We start from the raw sequence: 7,206 nt of genomic DNA on the forward strand, positions 1-7,206 counted from the left end.
GGGGACACAGAGGGAAGCGAAATAGGGACAGGAACAACACAGCACAGTACTCACAGCTGCACACACAGAGCCGCCATGACGCCACACCCATGCACGACTCACCAACGACCAGCAGGGGGTGAGAGAGAGACAGAGAGAGAGACAGAGAGAGACAGAGAGAGAGACACAGAGAGAGACACAGAGAGAGACACAGAGAGAGACACAGAGAGAGAGAGACACAGAGAGAGACACAGAGAGAGACAGACACAGAGACACAGAGAGAGACAGAGACAGACACAGAGAGAGACAGAGACAGAGACAGAGACAGAGACAGAGACAGAGACAGAGACAGAGACAGAGACAGAGACAGAGACAGAGACAGAGACAAAGAGACAAAGAGACAAAGAGACAAAGAGACGAAGAGAGGAAGAGAGGAAGAGAGGAAGAGAGGAAGAGAGGAAGAGAGGAAGAGAGGAAGAGAGGAAGAGAGGAAGAGAGGAAGAGAGGAAGAGAGGAAGAGAGGAAGAGAGGAAGAGAGGAAGAGAGGAAGAGAGGAAGAGAGGAAGAGAGGAAGAGAGGAAGAGAGGAAGAGAGGAAGAGAGGAACAAAGGAAGAGAGAGAGAGAGAGAGAAAAAGAGATAGAGAGAGGGATAGAGATAGAGAGAGAGAGAGAGAGAGAGAGAGAGAGAGAGAGAGAGAGAGACATAGAGATAGAGATAGAGATAGAGATAGAGATAGAGATAGAGATAGAGATAGAGATAGAGATAGAGATAGAGATAGAGATAGAGATAGAGATAGAGAGAGAGAGAGAGAGAGAGACTTTTGGCCTCTTGATTGTTTGGGATCATGATGTGATAAGAGAAGTTATACCAGTACAAGCAAATGCCTGAGCATTGCCCAACAAAGAAACAAGGTAAATTAAAACTTCAATGTAAGTATACCATCAACAAGTTCACATAAGGATGTGTTCACACACCACTGTTGTGAAAACAGTGTACAATCACTGGAATGAATTTCAAGGTGCACGCGTGCTGTGACCAAGGTTTTAAAGAGATAAACAACATCGGAAACAGAATCACAAACATCTTGAATTTTGCGTTTCCTTGACAAGTATATAGCAAGCTTCGCTTCAGAGGACAAATAATTTGCTAACAGGCACTCGTATTTACGCTAGTGGAAGATGCTAAAACCGTAAACAAAACCACAACAAGTAAAAGTTAGGCCAAGTCCCCGGATAGCACGTGATAAGACTGTAAAAAGGGGTGCCAACCTTGAGCAATCAATAAAAATGTGAAAAATAGTTTCTGTGGCACCGCAGAAGGGACACAATTCTGTGTTATTGGGACATATACGATGAGATAAAACAATGGATGGTAAAATGTAATGTGCCAGTCGCCACTGCAAATCTCCGGAGCGCTTGGCAGTGGGTGCCTTGTACATAACATGCCAGTTGATCGAAGTAGAATGAGTGGTCTGAAGCATTCTCCCCCAATGTGCTTGTGGTTCCGCAGGTCTATCGGGAACAAGGGTTTTAACACACAAAGCGTAAACAGAAGCTTTTTCCATTAATTTAAAGGAGGTGAAACCTTGAAAATGAAGCAAAAGCTCTGGAAAGGGATGTTGGGATAAAGAAAGGTTAGCTTCCACCTGTGGAATCCATTTCAGATTGGTTTGCTTGAAAAGGTGCAGAATCACAGAAAAGATTCTCCCAATAATTCGAATGGACCTCACTCCAGTGGCCACAGCGACGTCAGCAGCTGGCTTCCACTTGTAAGGAGAAGGAGTTCTGAGATCTTTTACCTTCGTACATCCAGCATCAATAAACTTCTGCACAAGAATATAATTGCTGCAGACCCCTTCAAAAATGGGGTTTAAAAAGATAGGCTCATTTAAGAACATTTCCAGGGAGTAGTCATTGTTATTTCGGCAAACAGTGACTGCCTGCCATGCCTTCAGCATGCTTCTATAAAACAGGGGGACTGATGCTATATCAACTTTCTTGGTGTCAATAAGGAACAGTTGCTGATCGTAGCCGAGTTTCCCCGCCTGCCGAAGCAGGCAGTGAGCCAAGGCCTTCCACGAAACGTCCGTGTACAGCAGTCTGCGAAGCGAAAGGAGGCGGAAAGCCATCACCTTGCTGGTAATAGCAATCAGCCCCTGTCCTCCTTCAGAAACAGGCAGGTTTAACACACTAGGTTGGAGCCAATGCTTTCCTCCCCAAAAGAAGTCAATAAGAATTGATTGTAATTTTTTAAGAAACAAATCTGGGGGCTGCAGTGCTATAAAAACGTGCCAAAGCATTGATGCTGCAAGGTTGTTGATAACAAGGGTTCGGCCCCGATAGGAGAGTTGACAAAGTAAGCCCTTCCACTTTCGTAAACGTCGCTCAGTTTTAATTATTAGAGATTCCCAGTTTTTTAAAATGAAGTTCTCAGTTCCAAGAAAGACGCCTAGGTAAAGAATTCCATCCCTTTCCCATTTAAGTTTCTCGGGAAGAGTCGGAGGAATGGCGCCATTTTGTGGACCAAGATGGAGAGCTCTGCTTTTTCCCCAGTTCACTTTTGTGGAACTTGCCAAACCAAATTCATGAATGCAACGGACCAAGGCTGAGATGTCCTCATTCGAGCGAACGATTGCACAAAGATCATCTGCATAAGCAATCACTTTAAACGGGTTCGCCATTGGTTGAGGAAGGAAACCAAGAAGACGTGCACGCAACCGAACGAGCAAAGGCTCAATCGCAAGAGAGTACAGGAGGCCAGAAAGAGGGCACCCTTGACGAATGCCTCTATTAACCGGGAAAGGGGGACATAAAATGTTGTTAACTTTTAAGAGACTAAAAGTGTTGTTATACAGTAACTGCACATGAGAGATAAAATTCTTCCCAAAACCAAACACCCGTAAAACAGAGAAAAGATAAAAATGATCAATGGTATCAAAGGCCTTTTCTTGATCTAAGAACACCAACCCGACATTCCTTTGCTCAAGAGAACAGATGTCAATTATATCACGCACAATAAAGATACTGTCATGAATTGTCCTCTTCGGGACACAGTAAGACTGATCTGGGTGTACGATCTCCTCGATTATGGCTTTAAGGCGGTTGGCAAGGGCCTTGGAAAATATTTTGTAGTCTGCACAGAGTAATGAGATGGGACGCCAGTTGTGTGGTTGCTGAAGGTCTCCTTTTTTGGGGATAAGGGCGAGGACAGCCCTCCGGCAGCTTAATGGCAGTGAGCCTGATCGTCGACCGTCGATTATAACCTCAAGTAGTTCTGGTCCGAGGAGGTCCCAAAAGGTTTTATAAAATTCCGCAGGAATTCCATCCAGGCCGGAGGCCTTACCCGAGGGTAGAGTTTGAAGAGCAGCTTGGAGTTCCTCCAAAGTTACTTCCTTGTCCATTTGTAGAACTGCAGATTTTGACAAGGTAGGTAAGGAAGAAGTCAGCACTGTTACCATTTTGTTGTCGATTTTCGGAGCATGATAAAGTTCAGTAAAGTAGTGTCTGAGTGAGGCTCTAACATCTTTTTGATTGTGTGTTATTCTTCCTTCCTTTGTCCTTACTGAAGTTATCTGCTGACTTCTCTTTGTTTGAGCTTCCAGTCCAAAAAAGAACTTAGAGGAGGTGTCCAGGTAACACAAATTCTCCAGTCGGAGACGAATTAGTGCTCCTCTGGCTTGCTTTGCACAAAGTCCAGCAAGAAGAGCTTTTTTCTTCGCCAGCAAGAGGTTGGTTCTTTCATGATTTGAAGCCAAGAGGTTGGTCTGCAAATATAATATTTCTTTGGCAAGTAAGGATTGAAGGGCAGAGTCATATTTGGTGTGGTAGGCTCCATATTGTTGGCAAAAGGATCTTATTTGCACTTTGACGTTGTCCCACCATTTTCCAAGGCAGGGGAAGGAAGTTTTACGTTGGAGCAAGGCTCTCCAGAACACACCAAAGGCATCGACAAACAGTTGGTCATCCAAAAGGCTTGCGTTGAAGGTCCAGTAGGCAGCACCACGATTCCGAACTGGTTGGTGAATACGAAGTGCGACCATGTGATGGTCTGAGAAGCCGCTCGGAATAATGTTCATATTGCTCACAACATTTAAAAAGGTACTGTTGATGTAGAAACGGTCCAATCTTGCAAGTGATAGGTGGCCTTTTGAACACCGACTCCACGTGTATTGGCGGAGAGAAAGATTGCGGATTCTCCACACATCAACCAGGGAAAACTTGGACAAGGCTTTCAACAAAGGCGCTGTACTTGCTGGGTGCGGCTCCTCTCCATTGCGATCAATGGTGGGGTCCATCGTGCAGTTGAAATCTCCACCCAAGCAGACAAGGCCATCAAAATCAATGTGTACAAGAGACGTTTCTAAGTGTGTGTAAAAGGCGAGTCTCTCCGTGCTATCGCTAGGTGCGTAGACATTCAGTACGGTGTGTTTAAAGCCATTGTGTGTGAAGGTGAGTGAAATCAAATACCCTTTGATAACCTCATTAAAAACAACACTGGGACTGCAAAAGGAAGGTTGTATATAAACAGCCACCCCAGCCCTTGGGTGTTCCAGACTACTAAAAAAACATTTTCCCCTCATTATCCTTTGCCATTCACTTGCACAAGAGGAGCCACATCGAGTTTCTTGCAAAAGCAAAACATCAATGTGATTGGTCTCAACAAACTGTTTAACTTCTGCTTTACGGATGGAGGAGCGTCCCCCATTAATATTTAAACTCGCTATAGAGAAGGCCATAGGCCAATATAGAGTTTGGGTGTGTCAAAAACTTAGTCTCTCTGTGTCTGCAGCTCATTCTTTGCTTTAAGGATGCATTTCCGGAGTCGATACACTTGTGATTCCGTCACACCAAGCTGTCCGGCTTTGAGGAGCAAAAGCTACGCAGAGATTATAAAGCCGGACAAGTCAGGGAAAAAGTTTTTAATTTTAACATGTTTCTTGCGAAAGGTGTCATGAAGAAACTTTATGATATCAGCAGGTGGAATACTGGTAACCCTCTCCGAATCTTGGGAAACTGGATCATTCCATGCTTCAGCACTGCCACAAGAAGCAAGTGATGAGTCCCCGTCCGAATCATAATCCGAGTACCGATTGGTGTCCATTACATTATCGTTATGCTCCAAAGATGGAGCTGATGGTTTAATAAGGGAAGCCTCACATTCCGCTTCCAAAGGGGGAGAAGGAGTCGGAGGAGTCGGGGAAGGAAGAGTGGAGGGAGGAGGAGTGGGGGGAAGTGGAGTAGGGGGAGGTGGAGTAGGGGGAGGTGGAGTGAGGTGGGAAGAGGAAGAAGATTAGAAGTGGGAGGGGGAGGAGGAGGAGGAGTGGGAGGGTGAAGAGGACGGGGAGGAGGAAGAATACTAATGGAAGGAACGTTATATTCCGCTTGAGATAAACCTGGTGTTTCACTAGTTGAAGCTTTACACCCTGATTCAACCAGGTTTGGAGTCATTGGTGACTTAGAAACGGTACACATTTCACTGTTGGTCTTTTCAGGGAGGGGGGTTACAGTGGGTTCGGTGTTAATATCCAAGGTGCCTGTGACTATGGGAGTGGTCACGTGTGCTCCCTGCTGCACAAAACCAATCTCCTGCTCATGTTCACCAACCCCACCGACAAAACAGTCATCATCCTCTGGAGCAATTACATCAAATCGATTTTTCGTTTTAAAAAGAGCATCTATTGTTGCTTCCAAACACGAGTCATTATTCTCGGCAGCCGGCGCCATCTTTTTTGCACAGCTCGCCGTCACATCTTGACTATTGTTATCATTTAGATGCTTTAATTTATGTTTCCTTTTTGAAGGAACAACGGTGAAGCTTTCGTCATCCGCCAGGGGAGGATTTACCTCCACTCTCGACGGCCCAGGCAGATTGTTCGAGTTTGAAGCGTCACCAACGTGCCCAACTCTAGATATACCACTATTCGTCTCAATGGGTTCGACCACACTAGATATGCCACTTAATATATTCTTGGGGCAATCGCTTTTTAAATGTCCCGGTTCACCACAGATAAAACAAGTTGTGGTCTCCGTTGCAATATAAATCTGGTAATTGCGGTTTTTATTTTTTAAAGTCATAACTGCATTGAGCGATTGAGCGTTGTTTTTTAGAATGATATAGCAATGACGTCGGAACGACATGATGTGGCGAACCGAAGCGTCAGAGCGCAGACAAAGTGGAATCATGGAGATTTGTGATACAACTGTGCCAAAAACGCTTAATGCAGCTACAATCTCCTCACTCGAGAAGAAGGGCGGGATGTTAGACAGTGTTAATTTTACCGCTATCGTATCGAGATAACTAACGTTAACGAAGACGTCCGGCGGAACGGATAGACCGGTTTGGACCGCCTGAGCCACGTGTCGCTCCTCCAACAAGAAAACCACGACACGTTGGCTCATTTTCGAAGCAGCGAGAACATTCTCGATTCCTACGAGCTCTCCCAGAGCCATCACCACGTTCTCAACACTAACTCCATCAGGTGGAGTAATTGTCACTCCATTTTTCCGAGTGAGTGACTCGTACACACTATTGTGCAAACGTCCGTTTGCCATAGCTTAAAGCAAAAGAAGAGAAGTTTAAGTTTAACAAAGGAAAACCGTCACAAGCAACCAGCAAGTGGGTCAAATGAAGTATAAGGGAAAAGAAGAGTATAAGGAAGAAGCTAAACCACCGATAAACGGCAGGCCTATGAAAACAAGGCAGATGAAAAAGTAGGCCCAGAAACCCGAAGGTTTCAAGGAAAACCCACAAAGCACCTACCGTGCGCTCTCTCCCTCTCTCTCGTCTCAGCAGGAAGGGAAACGGGGAAAAAACTCCACAAACACGTACGGGGACACAGAGGGAAGCGAAATAGGGACAGGAACAACACAGCACAGTACTCACAGCTGCACACACAGAGCCGCCATGACGCCACACCCATGCACGACTCACCAACGACCAGCAGGGGGTGAGAGAGAGACAGAGAGAGAGACAGAGAGAGAGACAGAGAGAGAGACAGAGAGAGACACAGAGAGAGAGACACAGAGAGAGACACAGAGAGAGACACAGAGAGAGACACAGAGAGAGACACAGAGAGAGACAGACACAGAGAGAGACACAGAGAGAGACAGAGACAGAGAGAGACACAGAGAGAGACAGAGACAGAGAGAGACACAGAGAGAGACAGAGACAGAGACACAGAGAGAGACAGACACAGACACAGACAGAGACAGAGACAGAGACAGAG

This window comes from Eptatretus burgeri, chromosome 15 (genome assembly GCF_056783735.1).
Source record: "Eptatretus burgeri isolate ZD-2024b chromosome 15, Ebu_testis_v1, whole genome shotgun sequence".
In the NCBI taxonomy this organism is placed as follows: Eukaryota; Metazoa; Chordata; class Myxini; order Myxiniformes; family Myxinidae; genus Eptatretus; species Eptatretus burgeri.